The 23,987-nt window shown below is 41.7% G+C and overlaps 1 protein-coding gene across 2 annotated transcripts in view; it reads left to right on the forward strand.

Annotated features, from left to right (window-relative positions):
- The window catches only part of LOC308399575 (thyrotropin-releasing hormone-degrading ectoenzyme-like), a 285,055-nt gene that overhangs the window by 72,350 nt on the left and 188,718 nt on the right, over positions 1-23,987 (forward strand). The gene's annotated exons all lie outside the window — the stretch shown is intronic.

The following is a 23,987-nucleotide window of genomic DNA, read 5'->3' on the forward strand; positions in this document are numbered from 1 at the left end:
CTCCTTGTACCCAACATTAAAAAGGCTTGTTTTTTAATGTTGGGTGCTTGGTCTCCAAGTGACGAAGCAGTTTTGAAGGCTTCATTGCCTCATTGGAAAGCCGGTCGCCGCATATTATGCAGAGCGGGCTTGGTGCGTGGGAATCGCCTGTCGCAATAAATCCATATTTCAAGTAGGTATTTTGGTATTGTCTGTTAAATTCAGCTTTCTTTTTCTTAGTGGTTGTCATACACTCTTCGTCTGTCTCCTCACTGGGCCTTTTTCCCTTTGCAAAGAAACCCTCCAAAGACATCTGTTTTTTACTCATTTTGCTAGCTTGTAGGTTTAATATTAGCTACTAATGTATCTTGACATGCGTCAAGAGTCAGTCATAGACGGAAGTAAATGAGAGAATTCAGTCTTTTTAAAAATAAAACACTGTTCAGAGTCAGATAATAAATAAAATGAAATTAATGTAAGTTATTTATTTTTTCTGTGCGGTACGAGCCTCAACTCTCGCGGCCCGGTACCAAACGACTCACGGCCCGATACCGGTCCGGGGCCCGGGGGTTGGGGACCGCTGTTCTAAAAGACACGTTGAGTGCTCCAGTACAGTAGAAAGTGCTATATAAGATATGATGCTATATAAGAACCAGTCCATTTACCTATCATGGGATAAGCAGAGATTTTAATCACATCAGCTCTCTGGATTGAGGCATTAATGGAGCTTTAATGTTGTGCCACTTAATGTTGTCGATCTATATGAGTAGTAAAATAAGATTTTATGGACAAAACAAATTTTAAACAATGTGTTGGAGCAAACCAACCAAACTTTAAATGGTTTCTCTCAGATTTGATGAGTGATTCCATCATGCAATTTTTATGCTATGCTAATCACTGTGATTTGAAATAACATTCTCCCAGCTTATTTACCTGGGAACCCAAAAGGAATGCCCAGAGGTTTTTCCAAGATGGTGCCAAGATGGCTGCCAAATGGCAAGAATAAAACATGCAGTTTTGTCTGAGTGCACACACAACATGTCAGCTGATAGTAGAGCATTGCACTTCAGGTGGTGCCATGGTTACCCAAACCGCAGATGGCAAAACAAGACTGCCACCCAAGGGCAAGAACACATTGGACTAAATCAAGTCTGAGTTTGTTTTGTTTTTGCTTCTCCCAAAGCCACCTTGACTAAACTTCATCTGAAGCAAACATTTTGTAAATCAGTGCTAATTCTTTCAAAATAGTGATTTATGTTTAAAGGGTTAGTATTCAGCAATATATCCTCCAAGATAGGAGTTGGCACTCAAAGGCACACAGCATACTCCTCTGCAGCATAAAGCTCCACTGTTGTCCAAACACTATTAAACACATCCACGAGTGACTGTTGCTATGGGTAATATGTTCCTTTATCACTGTGAACATACTGCCCATGGTCTGTTTGGACTGTGTTGAGGAATTTTTGTAAGAGCAGGTATTTCTCATACGAATTAGTCTCCCAGGAGGTAAAGATGTAAAATACCTGTAATATAGAAACATGTAGTATGGAAATAGGGAGAGCATAGCCATCCCCATTCTCATGTTAATTCCTCTTCCTACATATCCTCACCATTCCAGGTAAAGGAAAACAATGAGGTTCTCCTTAAGGCCTCAACAGCGACAAAGCAGATGATGGTTTCTGTGATTGTGTTCCCAAAAGGTTCAACTGGGCCTGACCTCTTTAATGAACCTCAAATACAGAAATCTCAAAAACCCAAAACAGCCTGTAAAAAGTCAGCAAAAAATGCATTATCTGCAGATTTTCTTAACAGCCATTTATTGCAGAAAATTACTGTAAAGTCTTGTTTATTGGTCACAGTCTGATAGATAAATGTCACATTAACATGCTGCAATAAAGCAACATTGCATGAATTCTAATTATGTTTAAAGCTTTGTAATGTTAGGACTATAAAATAATCTTTTTTGTAACAAAAATTAATGTTACATCTTCCAATAAAACAGTAATGAAACTGCTTTAGGAGTACACAGGCAGACGTTTTCTCCTTTATGGTTAAACACATTGGTAGGGAAAAAAACCATTTTAAAGAAATCAGTGATAAATTCTCATGGATTGTTGCACAGTTAAACTTTATTAAAGATATTTATTAAAGCTACAGTCAGCCATGTTTGAGTTTATTTAATAGAAAAATATTGTACTTGAGACCATGAGACAGTCTACAACATCGGCTGCAGACTCACCCACCCCCACTGCTGCTGTTCCACCTCAGACACTTCACACCTCCTCTATTCACCCTGCTCACTCCCCCCCACCCCCAACAACAGCATCCAATACACACTCAACACAAGGCTCCAGCCTGTCTCTCTCAACCACCCAGGTTAGGAGGGAACTGAGGAGGATTAATGGCAAGAAGGCAGCGGGCCCAGATGGCATCAGCTCGAGGGTCGTCAGGTCCTGCGCGGACCAACTGTGTGGGGTGATGGAGCACCTCTTCAACCTGAGCCTGAGGTTGGGAAGAGTCCCACAGCTCTGGAAAACCTCCTGTGTTGTACCAGTGCCAAAGACTTCACGCCCCAAGGACCTCAACAGCTACAGGCCGGTGGCTCTGACATCCCACCTGATGAAGACCCTGGAGCGGTTGGTCCTGGCTCAGCTTCGGCGCCTAACAAGCTCATCACTGGACCCACTTCAGTTTGCCTACCAGCCTGGCATTGGCGCGGATGATGCCGTCATTCACCTCCTACATCGTTCCCTCGCTCACCTGGAGACCGCTGGAAGCACTGTGAGAATCATGTTCTTTAATTTCTCCAGTGCCTTCAACACTATTCTTCCCTCGGTTCTGAAGGACAAGCTGGAGAACTCTGGAGTGGACCATCACCTCACTACCTGGATTTTGGACTACCTCACCGACCGACCACAGTATGTGAGGACTCAGGGCTGTGTGTCGGACAGGGTCGTCTGCAGTACGGGGGCCCCACAGGGAACGGTTCTGGCTCCGTTCCTCTTCACCATCTACACTGCAGACTTCTCCCACAATTCCACCCAGTGCTTCCTGCAGAAGTTCTCTGATGACTCAGCAATAGTCGGCCTCATCACTGATGGGGACGACAAGGAGTACAGAGGACTGACTCAAGAGGTCAGCCAGTGGAGGTGGTGAGTGACAGGAGAATGGCGGCTAAGCTGTCATCCCTGTTGGACAACGTCTCCCACCCCATGCAGCAGACTGTGACAGCACTGAGCAGCTCCTTCAGTGGGAGACTGCGGCACCCACGGTGTGGGACGGAGAGATTTCGCAGGTCTTTCCTCCCCACTGCTGTCAGACTCCACAACAAAGACTTTAACTGAACAAACACACACATCCACACATGTGCAATAACACTAAGTGCAATAATCTTTTCTGGCATCGTTGTATTTTTACTCAGTTGTATATAGCATTCGTATTCTATTTTTATCTTATTGTATATTTTTATTCTATTTTATTCTACTGTATATAGTATTTTATTTTATTTTATTCTATTCTGTACAGCTGTGTACTGTATTTATTCTTATTGTATTCTAATTTTTGCGTCATAACTTTTGCACTGTCCACTTCCTGCTGTGACAAAACAAATTTCCCACTTGTGGGACTAATAAAGGTTATCTTATCTTATCTTTACTTAACTAAACATTCATTAGTGTGTAATTATGTCTTTCAGCAAATTGATGGATTATCATAAACTTATAATTAATCCATTAAAAACAGATAGGAACAGGCGCGTTTATCATGAATGCAGTAGCTCAGATCAACGTTGATGTTCTTCCAAATCATATTTTAAGTAAGTGGCTAGAGACCAGGCAGATACGCCAAAGGCAAAGAAGGGGAAGCTCATGTGTGTTTGGATGGAGGGCCCGGTGGCGCCAGTGTCCGGCAGCCTCGCCTCTGTCAGTGCGCCCCAGGGCAGCTGTGGCTACAATGTAGCTTGCCATCACCAGTGTGTGAATGTGTGTGTGAATGGGTGGATGACTGAATGTGTAAAGCGCTTTGGGGTCCTTAGGGACTAAGTAAAGCGCTATACAAATACAGGCCATTTACCATTTACCATTAAACATGGAGTGCAGGCAGATATTTAATTTGTGTCTGCACCTATATCGGTGTTTTATCGTCTGAGAAGATGTCTACTTTTCCAAAGAAGTGAAAATGCAAAGGAAAGAAACAATGTGACCAGAATCTGGATAAAATGTCATCCTCGTCCTCCTCACTTCCAACCTGAACTGAAGTCATATGGAAATGTGCATAAACGTCCTTATTTATAATTTTTTTGATATTGTCAAATGCAGCTGACAAGAACCAGTACTTTAAAAACCTGCTTGATTCTGATGTAAATTTTGATAACCATTCACATTCACATTCGGTTTAAACTAGTGCTGTCAAAATGAATGCGTTAATGCAAATTAAAATTAATTTGCATTTAAAATGTTAGAATTTTTAAGCATTTAACGCATCTGGAGTACAGAATGACTCAAAATCCCTGAAATGTTTCTGTCAGCGCACTTCGGGTAGTTTGTCAAAGTAGAGTTACCTTTGCACATGCACAAATGGGCAGTTGATCTGACGGGCAGCTGAACCAATCAACTCAATATGGAAGATGATAAATGGACATTGGCCCTTTCGATAGGAAATTTGAGTATTAAAAAAATAACAAGACGGAACAGTCGACCGACATAAAGTATTATGCACATTGTGCAAGAAGGAATTTTCTTTTCGCCGAAGCACTTCCTGCTTAACATATCACATTGACGCGAAGCATACGTGAAGCACACTTGACATAATTGCCAAGTGGACTGCAACAAACTACAGACCTATTAATATCGCTGAGAAGACGCGCTTTACATAGCTTTGGTTCCACGTCTCAAGGACTTGAAGTGCCTCCCAAAGAGTGACAGAGAGAGAGTGGATAAATGTTTACAGAGTTTTTTGTTAGCATGAATGTTCAAGATGTTCAATAAACATGTTAAGTGCGTATATTTTCCCTTTTTTCTCGAGTCTGTTTGCTCATGGAAAATGAAATGCGAATAATAAAAATTAAAAATAAATTATATTTAATCGTGATTAATCAAAATTAATCCACAGTAACCCTGTGATGAATCTGATTAAACAACCACTATTATATATTATATATTATATATTCCTCAAATGTCAGTTACGAGCTTAAATATAAAGTTGAAAAAAATGTAATTGCAAAAAAAAAAAAAAAAAAAAAAAAAAAAAGAAAAAAGTGTAATTGCAACCAGGCTAATGATCAAGTAATTGCGATTAATCGCGATTGATTACAGAAAATTTTTCAGTTTAATTACTTGTGTGTGTGTGTTGGGGAGGGGGGGGGGGGGGGTTATCTATTGACAACACTAGTTTAAAAACTACATTTTTGAACAATCTCAGAGTCCCTTCAAAGAAATTTTTTTTTTTTACAAAAACCCACACACGCAAAAACAAAAACAAAAAACAACAACAGCAAAACAAAGTAAATGTGTAAAAGTGACAAGTCTTAATGCCTGAATTGGTTACCTTTAGGTAACCAGGAAATCAAAATTTCCTCGCTGAAATATTGGAATAAGCGCATTAATAGGAAACTTGAGAGGAGAAACCACAAAACATTTTCAACAATTCTTTTATTCCTTCTCAGCATTTTGGATACTTTTAACTCCACAGGCCACCAGTTATTATTGACACTCTAAAAACGAATCTGGTAATTTTTGTACATGGATACAGACACACACAAAAACTACACAAAATAAAGGAAAAACACACAGTTTTACAGAGGCTTAAGAAATCGTCAGAAAATTATTTTGCAATATGGCAGAAAGAAATGAATCTATAGTTTTAATTCCTTTCATTTTTATTTCTATACTTGCATTGAGAAAGAAGACGGATGGATGTAGATTGACATGGATGCTCTACATCCAGGTGGGCAGTGGTTTCACTAAACCTTTGGACAGTTATCCTAGGGAAGATGCCAACTGGTTTGTCAGTGTGACTAAAAACAATGAATGATCATACATAGAGCTACATAAAATGAGGAATTCTTCGTACAAATTCAACAGTTTAGCAATGCTGCATTTACCTGAATTTCAGCAGCATTTCCACCAGAACAACTGTCAACCCTGGCAAATGGGACTCCTGAGTTATTGTCATCATTTAATGTTGCACTCTGATAAGATGTTGTGATCTCAGTAAGCAGCTGCACCGTTTCTCTTCTAGTTCAGCAATGTTCACACAGACAGCTTGAGAACCATGAGTGGCTAAAAAGGAGAAAGTTTGATGGCTAGACTTTTTTTTTCTCTAGAAGTAAAGCCAGCAGGTGTTACAATAGTATTCTGGTGGCTGTTAAGTCTTTACATCTTGAAGGTCTGCTAGGAGTACCCCAAGAAAGTTTTTTTTTGTTTTTTTTTAACTAAACTGCACTCTGTTCATGTCACATTTCCCAATTGACTCAGCTCGCTTGGAACCCCCCAAAACAGTACCAGGTACTACCACCTAATAGAAACCACTAAAAAACAAGTCGAGCTTAGCTGAGTGGGTACAAAAGGAAAAGAGGCATTACACATCAAAGAGGCCAAGTAAACTTGCATAGACACTGAGCTACCTGGGTGATCCTAGAATGTGTGCACAAAGGTGATAAGTTTAAAACTAGACATGTGGTTTACAGATATGATGCATATAGGCAATGCAAGGCAAGTTCATTTGTATAGCACAATTCAACAACAAGGTGATTCAAAGTGCTTTACAGAAACAAATAAAAAGCAGGATTTAAAATTGATTAAAACAAGCAAACAAACTAACTAATTAACAAACAAACAAACAAAACAGTATATAAAATCAAAACAGATAAAATCAGAACAGTAGAGGATATGAGCTATGAAGCAGTGAGAGCTGTCTAGCTTTCTCTTCCTTTTCTTCTGCTTCTCCTGCCAAGAATCATCTTTGTTTTATTTTATCAGCATTGAAATGCAGACTGTTATCCTTGCTTGGGCTCTGCAGCTGTCTCGCTTCATCAAAGCGGCAGCATCAGCAAAAGCAATGGTATGATTGGACAGATGTGTGGCGCCTGGCTCACGGGTCAGTGGTGTTTGTTACAGAGGGAGTAGTGACTCTCTGAGGCCCATTGAGTTCAATGTCAAGGACCCAAAGACGGCGGGAGGAGAGTGCCTTAGTATACGCGGTGGTGCACCCTCTCGGCGCTCGTATCGGTTGCTAAACCATCCATCAAATTACTGTGGCAACTGAGCGTCCATCACCCCATCCATCATCCAAGGGCGACAGACGGAGCATCAGAAAGCAGCGAGAGATGTCGCGGTCGAGTGAAGAGATAACAAGGGGTGAAGGGAGGAGGGAAAGAAGAGAGAAGGAGGAGGAGAAAAGCGGTGGAGAAGCATTGAAGGGAAAAAAGCACTGTGAACGGTAAAAAGGTGCATTTATGTGCTTGTTCTGTGCTTGTACTCCCCAAAGTCTGAATATTATTCAGCATTGAGCAGAAAGGAAAAAGTCACAGAGGCTCTTCTGCTCACTTTTCTCAGGTTGATTGACTGCTTGACTGACTGTCTAATGTTGTGGTTTCCTGCAGAGAATAAAATGATGTTTTAGAGTTGTTTGCCTGTCTGCCTGACCAGGTGCTTTTAAACCGTTCAGGTATCTTGAGAGGGATCTTGTTCCTACTGCTGCAGACCGAGTCTGTTTGTGTCATGTGATGCTGTTGCACTGATGTATTAACCCCTTTTAGGGCTTGTAGAGCCATATTTCAATGGGTAGCTGTTAAAACATCCTGTTACATATTTCTTAGTATTTCTCCAGAATTTTGTGTGATAAAATGTATACTTATTACTGGAGTAAATTGTAATGCAGAAATTGGACCAGCCAGTCTTTCATCAATAGCATCCACCATCAGCACCTCAAAGCTTCTCTGTTTAAGGCTTTATGTGTTGTTGACAGTATGCCATGGTTTATGGGAATGGAGCATTGGTAATGGAGGGGTAATTGGTTATGGGATGGACCAGGAATTCCCTGGTATTCCCACTGGTTGACTGGCAGCTTGTTTTTACCTTTCTATCTATTTCAGGCACTTGGTTTGGATCCCTTCTTAGTTTTTTATGTCCCCATTTGAGCTTTTGACATTTGGCTGGTTTACCTGACGTTTACCTTCCTCTTTCTGGTATTGTTTGCCAAAAAAACAGCTAAATCTGTATGCCTTCTCTATTGACTTTGAACTTTGCCTTTTTCACCTGTATCTGACTTTCATGTGAAACCATTACAGCAGGTATCTCTGTGGCACCAGCTGCCTACAACAAAAGACAGTATCTGACACCCCGTGAGTGAGATGAGGCTGTAATATCACATTGAAAAAATTAATTCACACACACACACACACACACACACACACACACACACACACACACACACACACACACACACACACACACACACACACACACACATCTCTCAGACACATCTCTGTTTATAATTTCAATATATGTTACTGGAATGAATCAGACATCATGCAGAATTCGTTAATATTTGTTGATGTATTTTTATTTTTTTGCACTAAGTAATCCCAAAATACAAGAATTTGTATACACACCATCCACTGATACACATACAATAGTAATGCTAATCTACTCGGTCTCCTCCATTTGGCCACAGGTTCTCATCCACATCACATCTTATGTCATCTAGGGCAATACACCTAGGAAAGAATCTTCTGGCTGCCAGAATTGAAGGAGTTGAAAAATTGAAGGAGTAACACCTGTGTAGATGTTCATCTACAATGAGAATCAGCTGTGGCTGGTTAAACTGCATTTTTAGATTTAAAATATGTTTCACTAAAATATTGCTGTTGAATTTTGCTGTCTTTTTAAGGTTTGCATTGTGTTATTGTTTTGGCCATAAGTTTAACAGTTTTGAAAACAGTATGTAAGCACATGCAAAATGTCCTGTACGTACAAAGATTTTTGGCAGTTGTTGTGTCTGAGTGAGAAAATAATTAATGAAATTTGAGAGATGTAGTCATTGAATGCATTTTGTGCCAAAACAATGATAACTGATCCTCAGTTTAGCCCACATAGACTTCTGTTGTGCTCACTGTGTGAGGAGTTTTGCAAAAGTGACCTAAGTATTGAGAAATGTGTCCTAGCGTCTGTAAAAAACTGTAAACAATCCTGAACCTGGTTTAGCTGCTAGCTTATATTTAAAGGAACAGTAGAGAGGCTGTTCCTTTAAATATGACATAAAATAATCTATTAATTATAATGCATGCTTAATGAGGCACAGTCCAAGATTGGGGCATTAGCTGAATCTGGTAATTTCAGTCCTCTTCCATTATGTTCCAGACTCTGAATGGTTTGTTAACAGTTGCAGGGAAGTTATTGTAATACCTGTCTATACATATCTAAAACTGAGTCCTGAGAACATGACGCAACACAGAGCTGAGATCTTTATTTCCTTTGAATGCAAAGGAGCAGGGTTACATATAGCCAGCTATTATTAGAGACAGAGCTTCCATTCTAATTGCAGTTGTTTGAGAACTTCTCTATGTTTGATCATATTTTAATAAGAAGCCTTGGTGTTTTTGATCTGCTCCAGTTTGCTGTGATAATTTGCTGCTGCTGCGCTTTGCTGTTAATCTGTTTTACATTAAAAGCTTCCCACCAGTTCAGGAGGAATAATCCCTTCACCTCCTCAAAAGGATTTTACTGTGGAATATTTGCAGAAAGTGTTGTTTTCACTGACAGTGGTTTAATTCAAGCAGAAAAGTAGATTCCACCGGACTTAAATGATGAATGGAAATGGTATCTCAGTGAAAAAGAAAAGCTCAGAGCAGCAGAGTGGGCTGGATTGGAAGACTCCGTTATTGCACTGATGGGAAATAAGATATATACATTATGCTGAAGTGAATGTGAATTTAACATGTCCAGTGCTAAATTCTTAAGAGATGATAACGTTAATGAGTTGTTCAGGCAACTTTGGTCCAGAACAAAATATCCTAGAAACTATTTTGCCTTGCCATTTTTGCTTAAAGCATTCAGGAGGATGAAACTTGCTAGAGTTTACACAAAGAACCAGCAGATATATATTCATATATGTGCTGAAGTTAAGAGCTCCTGATGAGGTACAAGTGTGCTTTAACAGCTGAGAGTGAGATAAAAGGTGAGATCAGTGAAGATCCTAAAATGGACTTGAGTTCAGTCTGAATCTTTCTGTCCCACCTGGGAATTTGATCTGGCGAAGATTTTTTGTGGAAGCTGGCGTAGATAATTGATGGTCCTCAGGTGAAGTCAGCCAGAATCTAGCAGGACCTGGAGCTCAGTCACTCTTCAATGCTCACCCACACATTGGCCTGACTCCAGCCTGACCCATAACAAAGAAGAGAAACAGAAAAATCTATTTGGAGCTAATATAAGGAGTATAAAACAGTAGTGATCTGAGCTTGTTTGCTCGAATGTGTTTGTATCGTTTGGAGGCGTGAAAGAGATGATTTGTGCAAGCTGGTAAACAGGGCACAACAATAATCTAGCACAAATGCACAAATGCATCATTATTATTTTTCAGTTTAGCTGAGGAGACCATCAGAATTGTTCCCTAAAGAAAAGATACAGAGTTAAAGCCCAGAAAAGAATCAGATATGGCACATTTGGAATGCTGGACTTCACAGATAAACAAAAGAAACAAGAGTCTGACTGATTTTTAGGATATAGGTGAGGAGGCGCTATAATCATGTATATCATAATCTCCTATTTACAGGCTAATTGTAGGGGGAAAAACCTCTGCTGCAAGCTCCAGGATGCTTTTACATCTTTCTCCAGAGAAGCAGAAGCTGCCACTCACCCTGTGCTGCAATACTTTAGAATCACATTGATAAACTGGGATCATATCCATCACTTACAAAAAAGTTTTTGTTTGCTGCTTTTTTATAGTTTTATCTAGTTTTCTTTTCGATGATATGAAGTCTTATTTAAACTTGAACATTAGATTTTTGAGATGCATATCATGGATGTTTTGACACTTTTTGCTATCAATGTAATAAATCACACATATCGCGCAATGTCTGAATTTAAAATGTTTCCCACCAAGGAAGATGGTACCAAAGATTATTTAAAGCAAATTTCTGTCAGTTTAGCTCATAAGAAAATCAGGTTAGCGTGCTCAAAAATTTTTGTGCCACTTGCTTTTTTGCGCTTATGCTGCACATCTGGCTCTTTAAGAACGTCATGCATCCTTCATGCTCAGTTTAAATTTCGCACAATATTGGTATCCTGCACAAACACTTTCAATGCTGCTGATTCTGTTGGTCTCAGTTTCCTTTTTAAATCATCGTCAAGCATCAGTTTGTAGATTTCAGGAGAAAAACACCCACCTTACATTAGCTTCACTTTTCTGAAGACCAAACTTATTTCTTAAATTCTGAAACACATCGCCGTTTCTGTCCAGTCATCTTCGTTTTCCAACATCTGAGATATCAAATTTATTTTCTTTTAAACAGCGGGATTGGAGTAGGGGAGGAAATGTGAGGACCAAAAGGAATATCAGTGCTGGAGGCACGTGAACCACTGATCTCTACTGGCTCTGTGAGAGACTATTCTGATATCTTTGGACCCATTGCTGCGGATTTAGGTACAGGTGTTCATGCTTCACTCAGGATAACCTGTAATAATGTTTTTTGATCACTGAAAGTATGTCAACTTTATTTATAGCCATATAAACCACAAAACAGAACACACAACTCCAGTACAGTCACAAGCTGTGTCCCAAAACGTCGGCTGCATCCTCCGGAGGCCGCATTTGAAGGCTGATTACGTCACAGCCAGGTGACAAAGGCTGTCCCAGTTCGTCGACTCCTTCAAATGCGGCCGACAAATGCATCCTTCATTTCCCCGAAATGAAGGATGCATACCATATCCCACCATATCCCAGAATTCATAGTGCGGCCCAGCCAAATTTCAGCTGCCAACAATGGCGGCCGCTACTAAGTTTTAAAATTACTCCTATTAATCTTTCTGGGCCACAAAATAAACTTTTAACATATTTTAAGGCGAGAAAGTAGCTGTGTAAACTTCAAATATCTGCTTGGTTTATCAAGACATCGCATATTTGGAAAAGTGTGCTGACGTTTTTGGAGACGTCTGTTACCCACCCGCTCGATAGCAAGCCGGGGGGTTCAATGGTCACACAGCCGGCGAGAGCAGCGGACTCTCGGCTTCATCGTTTTCAGATCCCCGCTCTTTCGCTATTCAGGTTAAACATGATATATAAGTCACTCGGATAACTTAAAAATGTAATTGTTTGGCTTTTTTCTGTGTTTTATTTGTTCCGGAGTAAATCGGTTTGGCTGAGATCAAAGTTATTAGATTATTAGATTAAATAAAACTTTATTAATCCATCGGGTGGGTTCCTCCGGGATTTTCACACAGCTGAATAAATGTCAAACAGAAAACTGATTAAACAGAAGTGTCAGACGGTCGAGAATTTACGGCAGTGTCCAGTTATATTTTAGATAGCAAGGAGCAGACGGCCGAGTTTATTAAACTCCACCGACACAGCGGTGACGCAAATCTGAAGGTTAGACCGTCCCATTTCACAGCCTCGCACTTCCGGCCTTCTCGGTCTTTGAAGGACCCGGCCCACGTAGACCGCGAAGGCTGGGTCCTCCGAAGGATGCAGCCGATGTTTTGGGACACAGCTTCAGAGTAGTTTATGAAATGATCACAAAGTTTATATTGTTTTTTTCACTGTTCGTGGTCACAAATTGTGGGTCTGCCTGTTTTCAGATTAGGAGGTAGGAGGCTGTGGCACCAGTCAGTCTACTCTTTCTTGGCTTGAAATATACTTTGAGCTGAAATATATTGGCTTTGCTGTCTGGCAATTAAAACTGACATTTCATGTGCATGGACACAAAAGAATCATATTTCTCCTAATTCAACACTTACCATCAGGCTGAGATGAGTGTTAGTAACGGTCCCATCATCCTGACTTCAGGGTTTGTATTAATTTCGCACATGTTTGAAAGCTAAATCTTAAATTAAGATAGTGAACAACACAAGTGGCAAGCAACAGCCTCTGCAGCTGAAAAATCTCTGTGCCTTTTGGGGCATTTTTAATGCGGTTATCTGAAAATAACACACACATTCCTGCTTGGTTAATTGTACTGACTGTACGAAGTCTTAGTGAAATTCCATTACTTAGCAGTCTGCGGATATAGCTGGTTAACAAAGTTTGCTAGTGGTATCTCACAATGATGGTCACTTCTGGCTCCAAAGAAAAGAACTCCTCCAAAATGTACCAAATAAACAAAGATGGTGGCATCCATGACGCTAACGCTGAGTCTTCAAAGCTGTAACATGAGGATGTTTGAAGCCTTCCTGGCCTGAGGCCTGCTTCGCTGAGCAGAGCTTTGCTACACTCTCTTGTTTCCTTCTTTCCTTGCCCACAGAGTGTATCTCCGTATGTTACATCACAGTTTCCCAAATACATGGTCCATTTCCCCTCGAGTTGTTGACTTCCGAGGAAGTAAAACCCCTCGGACCCTCACTTATTTATGGGCCCGCTGGTTTGCTGATGTAGGTTTGATTTTATTAGGCATGAGCGCCAGCTGTAGCTCTCACAAAACGGGATGGGATGGGATAAAAAGAACGCTGCAGCAGCCGCCAAAGAGACTGATTGAATTTGGTTTGAGTTATTTGATTGAAGACGCTTTCCTGTAGGCAGCGTGTATCGGGGCTGAAAATGAAATATTCCTCATGTTTATATTTTATCACCTCATCATTCAGGCTTAGAAAATGGCAGGTTGTGCATACTTCCATCCATTTTCTAGACTGCTCAGCGGGGGAATTAAGTGCTGAAGCAAACCTCAGGATGCACCGGGTGGGTGGGGGGAGTACATCCTGAAAACTCTGTCACAGAGTTAAGAAACATGACTGACAACATTCACACCTAGAGGCAATTTAAAGTTTCTGCTTGAGCTGACCTGCATGTTTTTGGAGCATGTTGAGGCTGACGCGGAGAGAACATGCAAACTCGACTGGTCGGGTTTAAATGGAGGACTTCCTTCCTGTGAGGCAGCGGGCTAACCACTTAGCCAATGTGTGTCTATTTTAGTTCAAGTAAAGCGGCACATTTCAGTCCTAGGAGACAGGGCGAACGTGTTCGTATGATGCTTTGAAGTCAGACGTCACACCTCGACCCCTCCGTTGGAGCAAATGCAACGCATCCGGGTTTCTCGTCACCCGGGAGAACATGACTGGAGGCAATTTAGGAATCCTCAAGAGATGATATTCAATTCAGAAGCTTGCTGTCAGTGCGCTGAAAAAAGCTGCGATTTCAATAAAGCCTCCACTTTCTGAGCTGATATTCACTCTGCTGGCTGCCGCGCTCTGAGATGAGTTCTGGTGGAGGGAGGAGAATGTGGGGTAAAAGAGGAGAAGAGCCTTAAAAAGTCTGAATTTTCATCGAGAAACCAGTCCTGCTGAGGAAGCTGGAGAGGAGTACAGCAACACAGCGGCATTGTGATCACAGTAGCTTTAGTATTTGGGTTAGTGTTAATAAACTGCAGTATTTCCTAATGTAGGCACTGGTATTAATATTATCGTGTCAGTTATTTTTGTGGGATTGGAAACTTCATGGTATTTTATTGAACATAAATCTCAAATCTGTTAAAAGTCTAACTCCAGATTACATATCTTTACTCAATTTAACCCAATAAGCTGACTGAGAACCCCCCCCCCCCCCCCCCCCCCCTTTTTTTTTTTTTTCTACATAAGCTATATCCTTCCTGTACTGGAGCTCAGAAGTATATTAAAAATTTATATTAATTTCATGAAAGTTTAACTCTGAGAACCTCTTAAAATAGATGTGGTACAAGCTGTTTGATGACCTATCAAGAAAAGAGTTGCAGCAGTTTTCTGCTTGAATTGTGTGGTCACTTACATTTCTGAGATTCACACCTCTTTTCTGTCAACTCTACAGACAAATTAAAAACTACTGCTACTACTGAGCATGCATCTTTAAACTTAAATCTAATAAAAATATTATTATTCAGCCATATGTAGTTTTCAGTTCAATAAAGAACATGCTTACAAAATACTGTACACTCACCTGAGTTTTTGTTAGCGTTGTGGAGAGGCTGTGAATCCTGCAGGGGGGCAGCTATCAGAAGATGGTACACCGTGATCAAAAAGAGATGGATATGGTCACTGAAAATACTTTAAAATACTTGTTTAAATGATGCTCGGCTGGCTGAAGTAAGGAGGTCTAAGGCTCTCCATGAAAATATCCCAAACCATTAGAGCACCAGCAGCCTGAAGTGCCGAAACAAGGCAGCATGGATCCAAGCTTCCATGTTGTTTTATGCCAAATTGCAATCCTACCATGCAAAGATTTATCAGACCAGCCAAACTTTTTCCATCTGCTGTTGTCCAGTCTTGGTGATCATGAGTGAACTGCAGCCTCAGCTGACAGAAGTAGCACTCAGTGTGGTCTTCAACATGTAACATGCTAACATGTAAGAGCTTTACAAGTTTCTAACATAGGATGCAACAAAAAGGATTTGATGCAGAAGGTAGAACATTTCAAATGGGGTTGCAGACAGCGTATCTATTTGGTGTGAGACAATTTCTGTTTTCAAAGAAAATTGTCATCATTCGATGCTTGTGCCAGCAGAGATATGGAGTCCTATTCAGGGAACAGAAGCTTCAGAATGTCACTGAACCAGAGGCTTGCAACTACAGCACAAGCCAAATCTCGAACTGATGGAGCTCTAAAGGGACGTTTCCGTTATGTTTGCATGACAGAAAGCTAATCTGTTTGGTACAGGTCAACTACAGCATCAGAGAGCTTTTAAGTTTCCGTTTAATGAAACTTCTTACACAGCTATTAAGTTGTCATGTTCAGGTCTATGAAACAGCTCAGGTAAGACTTAGCAGCATGCGTGCACACTAAAGATTCATTGCTTTGCTTTAACATCAGGATCCATTTGGCTTTGTTCAGTGTCCCATGCTACCAATATGGGCTGTAGTAAATGAAGTTCATTTACCAGCAGTAACTTCAGGCCTGAAAAACAGATTGTGTGAGCTGGGCTTGTAGAACTTAAATCAGAGTATGTGATTATTATTGACTAAAGGTTATAAAGTTGTGATGGTTTAATGGTTTGGTCAACGCTCCTGTTGTAATTAAAGTGCTGTACAAGAATACAACATACCTAATAAAATAACTTAGAGTATTGATAGCAAACACCAAATGTGAATTAACAAATAACTCTCATGCTGTATTAAAAGCCAGTAAATAAAAATGTGTTTTAAGATAAGATTTAAAAAGATTGACAGTGGGAGCCTGTCTGATGTATAGGGGTAAATTATTTCACAGCTTAGGCGCTACGACTGTAAATGCTCGATCGCCTCTATGAACAAGCCTCGACCTTGGTACAGCTAAAAGCAAAAGATCACTTGATCTAAGAGATCTAAAGGGGGTATAAGTCTGCAAGAGGTCAGACAAATACCCGGGAGCCTGTCCATTCAGGGCTTTGTAAGTTAACAATAAAATTTTAAAGTTAATTCTGAAGCGGACATGGAGCCAATGAAGAGAGGCAAGCGCCAGGGAAATGTGTTCACATCTTTTAGTACGTGTGAGATGGTTTAGGGCTTTACATGGAATAAATCATGAGTAAAAAAACAAAACAAAATCCCAAATCTCAGACAAATTTCTGATTAAACTAAATATTCAAGTAATAAATCAAAGTATGCATGTCTGTCAGGTGATGTAATTACCGTATTTTCTACACTATAAGGTGCACTTAAAATCCATTAATTTTCTCAAAAATTGACAGTGCGCCTTATAATCCGGTGTGCCTTATGTATGAATTCTGGTTGTGCTCAGTGTTGCCAACTCCTCAGTAAGGAAAATCGCTATTGGTTGTCCTAAAAGTCGCTAGAAGTCGCTAAATGACGTCATCGCCTAATTTGCATAATTGGTCATGCTAATATAATTGTAACCTACGTTGTTGGAGAGAGAAATAACATCGTGGAAGAGACATAAAGTGAGTAAAAAATGTCTTAAATGCATTTAGAGTTTATTTAGAACTACAAATTAAATTTATTTTACCAATTATTGTTTTTTGTAATGTCACAATTCCAACTCTGCTCCTTTATCCGGGCTTGGACCGGCAAAAGTGACCCGAAATAGGCACTCTGGTGGAGTTACTTTGTGTGTGTGTTTATAAGTAGTTTTAAACCTCGTGATCCACAAAACAGCATAAGAGTAAAAGAAGAACTGACTGCGTTACAGTCAGTGCGAGAGCAGCGGCTTCGCTCATGCGCGATTCATTAGCAGTTCCGACGCATAGGTGTGAACATCTTCTGCCCTGATAGCAGCTGGGGGAGGACTATCCTCCGCCCGTGAGCGCTTTGGAACAGGCGAGGTGCCTACGGCAGCACCCGCTGCTTGTTGAGAGTAAAAGCGATACCCGCTTTCATGTCAAAAAGTCGTCATAAATAAGTCTCCAATAACACCAGAAAAAGTCGCCAGATTTGTCGCTAGTTGCTTTTTAGAAAAAAAGTCGCTAAGGGGGTCTGAAAACTCGCTAAATATAGCAACAAAGTCGCTAAGTTGGCAACACTGGTTACTGACCTGCAACCGATTTTATGTGGTACATGACAACAATTTGTCAAAAAATGTTTTAGTACGACTTTGGTAAGCTACAAAGTCACGCCGCTTGATGAATTGTCGAAGCATTACGGCTACTGTAGTCAGGAGCCTCGAGGAGTAATCCGTTTCAGGTCCCAAAGTCAAATGAACACTACGGCATCACTGAGAGTTAAAAACTGTCTAAATTATTTCATTTTTTATAAAATGATCAGCGCTGCTGTTTTACTAGATGTAACAATTACATTTAACATCTAGGAATCCATGAAAACAGAATTTATTAAATTTAACAGAGTTATAAGTTAGCTCGCTAGTTTCCACCTAAACATGATATAGCATCAGTTCTGACTGAGGGATTTTGAAAAAATCAAAACGTACAGCTCTGCTATCACTTCCAACATAAATGAAGACAGAAAACTAAACACCTGTGACTTTTGTAGGGTTACCGAAGTTGGACTAGCTGGTATATAATGATCACTAGCGACACAGCTATTTTAGCATAACATAAACACAGTGAAGCTGGCAAATGAATGCTAACTTTTTTCCACTTGTTAACGGGAGGGTTCCCAATGATTAGGGACAAAGGCGATCACAATGCAGGGTGCTCTAAATGGACCAAACCTCAGTCAGGAGAACAACTGAAATAATCCATTCACAATACGAGGTTAGTTATAATATACTGCAACAATATGGGAATAAAGCAGCTGCAAGATAATTCAACATTAATAAATCAAGGGTACGGAAGTGGAGGAAGCAAGAAGAATGAGTTGAGTAAAGTTTAACTTATCTGACTATTTTGTTTCTCTTAATGCGCCTTTTAAATCCTGTGCGCCTTATGGTCCGAAAAATACGGTATTTTCCAGATTAATTTAGAATCCCTTTTCGAGCTTAACCTGAGTACCCTTTAATGTAATAGAAATTAAGTAACTCTGTCACTACTTGGTTTCAGTTTTAAAAAAAAATTATACAAAACAGAAAAATACAAAGAGATGTTCTAAATATTTCATACAAAACCATTCATGCAACTATTCAAACTTTCATACAAAACTTTTTCCTCTTCCCTGTGGCTTCCTCGTTAGGTTTTTTTTTTATTTCCGGTTTTGAGTTGTAAAATTTTCATGCTCTTCTTTCACTGCATTTCAGGATGATCTACCACAGGTTATTCCTTATGTAGACAAATGTGGGCATGGCAGTGTTCAGATAGCACAGATATACAGATTTAGAATTACTGATTCAATAACGTATTCTCTGTGGTAAAAATAACACTGGTCCATATGCATACCTCATAAATAGTCTTGCAACTGCATTTCTTAAGTGCGTGTGTGTTCTTAAGACTATTTTTACACACATTTTCCATGTAAATTTTCCATGTGTTGTCTACAGTTTACAGATGTTTGTCTAAATCCATCCATCCATTTTCTACCAGTCGCCCTGGTCTGGGTTAAATGACACCAGCTTAAGCCAAGATGTACCGACATCTCTTGTCCCTGGCCTCCACCTCCAAGACACTCCCAAGCCAGTCAGGTGTGATTCCAGGTTGATGACTGAGTTTTGTAATCTTGCAGTCAGATCTGCAGATGTACATTGTGGACATTCGGCTGTGTGCAGCTATGAATAAATCACAACCTGCTGGTGAGTTGGATCAGGTAACGGGAAAGATGCTGGTCGTGGTGAGAGTATGTTGCAGAGATCCTGGACCTGTATAAGTACAGATGCCTATTCTGCAAAAAACTGCAGAAAATGGAATTTATTCTTTAGAGAATTACTATTAATCACCTACAGCTGATACTGCAGAGGATGTTTTCACAATCTTCCCGCCAAAAGGATCCGTCAATGCCAGCCAAAATTTAAAGTCTGCTTCATGAATGTATCACAAAATGCTTATTGCTAGCACACGTAATAAACTCAGTTGATATTACAATCCCAAGAGCCATAAGATAACCTTTATTAGTCCCACACGTGGGAAATTTGTTTTGTCACAGCAGGAAGTGGACAGTGCAAAAGTTATGACGCAAAAATTAGAATACAATAAGAATAAATACAGTACACAGCTGTACAGAATAGAATAAAATAAAATAAAATATACAGTAGAATAAAATAGAATAAAAATATACAATAAGATAAAAATAGAATACGAATGCTATATACAACTGAGTAAAAATACAACGATGCCAGAAAAGATTATTGCACTTAGTGTTATTGCACATGTGTGGATGTGTGTGTTTGTTCAGTTAAAGTCTTTGTTGTGGAGTCTGACAGCAGTGGGGAGGAAAGACCTGCGAAATCTCTCCGTCCCACACCGTGGGTGCCGCAGTCTCCCACTGAAGGAGCTGCTCAGTGCTGTCACAGTCTGCTGCATGGGGTGGGAGACGTTGTCCAACAGGGATGACAGCTTAGCCGCCATTCTCCTGTCACTCACCACCTCCACTGGGTCCAGAGGGCATCCTAGAACAGAGCTGGCCCTTCGGATCACCCTGTTCAGTCTCTTCCTGTCCCCAGCAGAGATGCTGCCGCCCCAGCAGACCACACCATAAAAGATAGCAGAAGCCACCACAGAGTCATAGAAGGTCTTCAGGAGTGGGCCCTCCACCCCAAACGACCTGAGTCTCCGCAGCAGGTACAGCCTGCTCTGCCCTTTCCTGTAGAGGGCGTCTGAGTTATGAGTCCAGTCCAGTCTGTTGTTCAGATGAACACCAAGGTACCTGTAGCTGTCCACAGCCTCAATGTCCATACCCTGGATGTTCAGTGGTTGCAGTGGAGAATGCTTGTGCCTGCGGAAGTCTACCACCAGCTCCTTGGTTTTACTGGCGTTGATCTGGAGGTAGTTCAGCTGGCACCAGTCCACAAAGTCTTGAGTCAGTCCTCTGTACTCCTTGTCGTCCCCATCAGTGATGAGGCCGACTATTGCTGAGTCATCAGAGAACTTCTGCAGGAAGCACTGGGTGGAATTGTGGGAGAAGTCTGCAGTGTAGATGGTGAAGAGGAACGGAGCCAGAACCGTTCCCTGTGGGGCCCCCGTACTGCAGACGACCCTGTCCGACACACAGCCCTGAGTCCTCACATACTGTGGTCGGTCGGTGAGGTAGTCCAAAATCCAGGTAGTGAGGTGATGGTCCACTCCAGAGTTCTCCAGCTTGTCCTTCAGAACCGAGGGAAGAATAGTGTTGAAGGCACTGGAGAAATTAAAGAACATGATTCTCACAGTGCTTCCAGCGGTCTCCAGGTGAGCGAGGGAACGATGTAGGAGGTGAATGACGGCATCATCCGCGCCAATGCCAGGCTGGTAGGCAAACTGAAGTGGGTCCAGTGATGAGCTTGTTAGGCGCCGAAGCTGAGCCAGGACCAACCGCTCCAGGGTCTTCATCAGGTGGGATGTCAGAGCCACCGGCCTGTAGCTGTTGAGGTCCTTGGGGCGTGAAGTCTTTGGCACTGGTACAACACAGGAGGTTTTCCAGAGCTGTGGGACTCCTCCCAACCTCAGGCTCAGGTTGAAGAGGTGCTCCATCACCCCACACAGTTGGTCCGCGCAGGACCTGACGACCCTCGAGCTGATGCCATCTGGGCCCGCTGCCTTCTTGCCATTAATCCTCCTCAGTTCCCTCCTAACCTGGGTGGTTGAGAGAGACAGGCTGGAGCCTTGTGTTGAGTGTGTATTGGATGCTGTTGTTGGGGGTGGGGAGGAGTGAGCAGGGTGAATAGAGGAGGTGTGAAGTGTCTGAGGTGTCAGAGGTGGAACAGCAGCAGTGGGGGTGGGTGAGTCTGCAGCCGATGTTGTAGACTGTCTCATGGTTGAATCAAATCTGTTGAAGAAATGATTCAGTTCATTTGCCCATCTCACATCCCTCCCAGGCAGAGAGTTCTGCTGTTTGTGGCCTGAGATGGTTCTGAGGCCTCTCCAGACTTCACCAACGTTGTTTTGCTGAAGCTGGTTCTCCATCTTCTGCCTGTAGCTGTCCTTCCCATTCCTTATCAGTCCCCTCAACTCTCTCTGCACCCTTTTCAACTCCTCTTTGTCTTTGGATTTGAAGGCCCTCCTCTTCTGCTTGAGGACAGCTTTAATTTCTGGGGTAATCCAAGGTTTGTTGTTGGAGAAACACCGTACAGTCCTGGTAGGTACGGTGTTATCCACACAGAAATTAATATAGTCAGTAATGCATGTAGTAAGGCTGTCGATGTCCTCTCCATGGTCGTCACAGATCACCTCCCACACAGTCGACTCAAAACAGTCCTTAAGAGCCTCCTCGCTCTCCTCTGACCATCTCTGCACTGTGCGGGTGGCTGGTGGCACCCTGCGCACTAAGGGCTCATACACAGGGACAAGGTGCACCAGGTTGTGGTCAGATTTGCCCAGTGGAGGGAGAGGTGATGAACTGTATGCCTCTTCAGCATTGGCATACAGTAAGTCCAGTGTTTTATTGTCTCTGGTTGAGCAGGTCACATACTGGGTGAAGGTGGGCAGTGTGGAGTCCAAAGAGGCATGATTGAAGTCCCCTGATATTATGAGAAGGGCTCTCGGAGATTGTGTTTGCAGTCTGCTGACCACTGAGTGGAGAGTGTCACAGGCTGCATCCGCGTTGGCCGAGGGGGGGACATGCGCTGTTATTGCGATAACATGCGAGAATTCCCGGGGCAGATAGTACGGACGCATGCTAACGGCTAACAGCTCAATGTCTCTGCTGCAGAGTTGTTCTTTCACAGTGATGTGCCCAGGGTTACACCATCTGTCGTTCACAAAAACTGCCAGTCCCCCTCCTTTCCTCTTACCGCTCTCTCTCGTCCTGTCCGCTCGCAGCATCTGAAATCCCGGTAGTGTCACGCTTGTGTCCGGAGTTAGCGGTGTTAGCCACGACTCCGTTAGCATCATGATGCTACATTGCCGGTACTCCCTCTGTGACCAGGTTAGCGACGTGAGCTCATTCATCTTATTGGGCAAAGATCTTACGTTTCCAATGATTACAGAAGGAAGAGATGGTCGATAACGTCTCCTTCTCGGGCGACGGCGCTCCTTCCCAGCACGACACCCCCGTCTTTTCCTCCTCAGCTCGCTGGGAATGTCGGGTCTGTCCGCCGGCAGTACCGCTGCGGGACGCAGCGCTAACAGCTGATCCTTACTGTAAACAAAGGATCCCTGCTCTGGGTCCCCAGACACGCGTGAAAAAAGTAGAAATAAACTAAGAAAAACGACCAGAACTAGCACAAAACGGTAGAACATGGTTGCAGAGTCTAATTACTGATACGTTAGTTATAAAAAATTACGAGAAGAAAAGATAAGAAAGAAAGAAACTCAGATTGAGCAGAGCTGCTGTAACAGGCTGCCGCACACGGGGGGCGCCGGAAGTCATGTTGCTAGTGTGGCTGAAGTGATTACAGAGGGATAAAAGGCTTGACAGGAGATCTGTTAGTTACAAAGCTGAAATATATATATTATGTTAACAGGACAGTTTCTGTTGATTTTGTTCTCCTTCATCTGTAACTTTCACTTCTATAGTTTAAATATGGGCTAGTATTTTCGGTGTGATTCTTGTTCTGGCTTTGCTAGTCTGGGTCAGATGGTGTTTAAAGTCTATAAAGATTATGGTCAATAAATCCAAAGTCTTCCAGCTGCTTTCACTTGGTGAAAATCTTTTAAAAACATGTTTGTATGGGCAGCCAACAATGACTAAAGATGTTAGTTGAGTGCTGCAGTAAATACCTGAATCTTGCCTCAAATTCCCTCCACAGGCTCTACAGTCCAGCATGCCTCTTTAAGTAGGATCTCAACCAAACTCAGGGCCTTTACATTCATTTCTTTTTCTTCTGTGCAAATAAACAGTACAGGCTGTTCGTGTTTGCTTTGGTAGAGGAACACACAGACTGAATCTTACAGGATTCACAGGATGTTTTCCTGCCAGAATTTCTGCTCTTTCCTGCCCAGTTCTTCAGTCTGTTCCTGTGTTTACCCACTTGTGCAATTTCTGCTCCTTCTTGACTCTCAAAGATGAAAATGTGTTTAGTTTGGTGGTCATATTGTATTTGCCTTGTCCAGTCTTTAGCTGGACTTCAGGCATGTTCTGAGCATACAGGCAGGCCACCTCCATTGTTTTCACTGTAAACTAGACCGCTGCAGCATCAAGAGAGGAATAGTGATGAATGACACTCCTTTCCCAAAAAAGAACAGATGGATCAATACAGAGAAACAGTGTTGGCTCAAAAGCTGCCTCAAAGTCAAATTGTCCTGACTCAAACAACTGTCACACAACAGCAGTGTGGCTTTCACCTCTCAGCCCTCTGAACTCAAAGTCTTCAAAGGTGATAATTCAACTTGAGCCTTTTTTGCAGAAAGGCAATATGGACATTTTGGAAAAAAAATT

The sequence above is a fragment of the Rhamphochromis sp. 'chilingali' genome, assembly GCF_963969265.1.
Source record: "Rhamphochromis sp. 'chilingali' genome assembly, chromosome: 7".
Taxonomy (NCBI): Eukaryota; Metazoa; Chordata; class Actinopteri; order Cichliformes; family Cichlidae; genus Rhamphochromis; species Rhamphochromis sp. 'chilingali'.